This window comes from Gastrolobium bilobum, unplaced genomic scaffold, assembly GCF_033153095.1.
Source record: "Gastrolobium bilobum isolate Gb01-03AN ecotype WA unplaced genomic scaffold, APGP_CSIRO_Gbil_v1 utg47910, whole genome shotgun sequence".
NCBI classification, from domain to species: Eukaryota; Viridiplantae; Streptophyta; class Magnoliopsida; order Fabales; family Fabaceae; genus Gastrolobium; species Gastrolobium bilobum.
The window spans coordinates 30,801-31,680 of NW_026898940.1; positions in this window are offsets into that span (position 1 = coordinate 30,801).

Genomic DNA, 880 nt, shown 5'->3' on the forward strand with positions numbered 1-880 from the left:
TAACAAGAATGACAACATATCTGCAACTAACCTAACCTTATCATAATCATAAGGATCTTTATTATTAATGTTTTTAATCATAACAATGGTTTTCTTTTTATTAATTTGGGTTTAAACGTTTTTATGGTATCATTGTTGTAAATTCAAATTTTTTTGTGACAGACAAAATATGCCAAATGTGGTGTCATTACGTAGATCTCGAAAATTTATGTGGAATCAAAAAACAATTATTTAATTCGGACTCCCGAGTCAAAAGTTATGGACTTCCAAAGTTTTACGGTCAAACTGTTGACTTTTGTGACACGTGGCAACACCTGGTGAAACACGCCCGAATAGGGAGTGTCTCTCTGCTCGGTCACGCCCAAATGGAGAGTGTCTCTCTCCAACCGGTCACGCCCCTATGGAGCGTGTTTAACTGCTATACCTCCGTAAATAGTTTCAAAATAACTATATTTGCATAATTATTTATTAAAAAAACAATATTTAAATTTTTTTGCCGGGTTATATACATAGTAGCATAGCCCGTGGACCTTTTTAAAATAATAGCCATATCCGTGGCTAGATATGCTGACATTATTGATTGAAACTTTGGAACCTTTATTTTAACGGATAAAATATTGTTGACCAAACAAGAAAAAAACAATCAACAAAAAAACTACATTGCATGCATGCAATACGTGATAGAAGAGATTCTGCTAATTACATTCAGTGCTACAAACTACAAGCTAAGTGCGAATTCCAATCATCTACAAATCTTTTAGAAAGAATAGCCGTAAGTTACGATTTCTTTTCTGTTTTTCCCTCATGTTTTTTTTTTACTTAATCCAGTTCAATCGGTCAGGTACTGGGACATTAAAAATGTTGCGAGGCAAAAATCTTT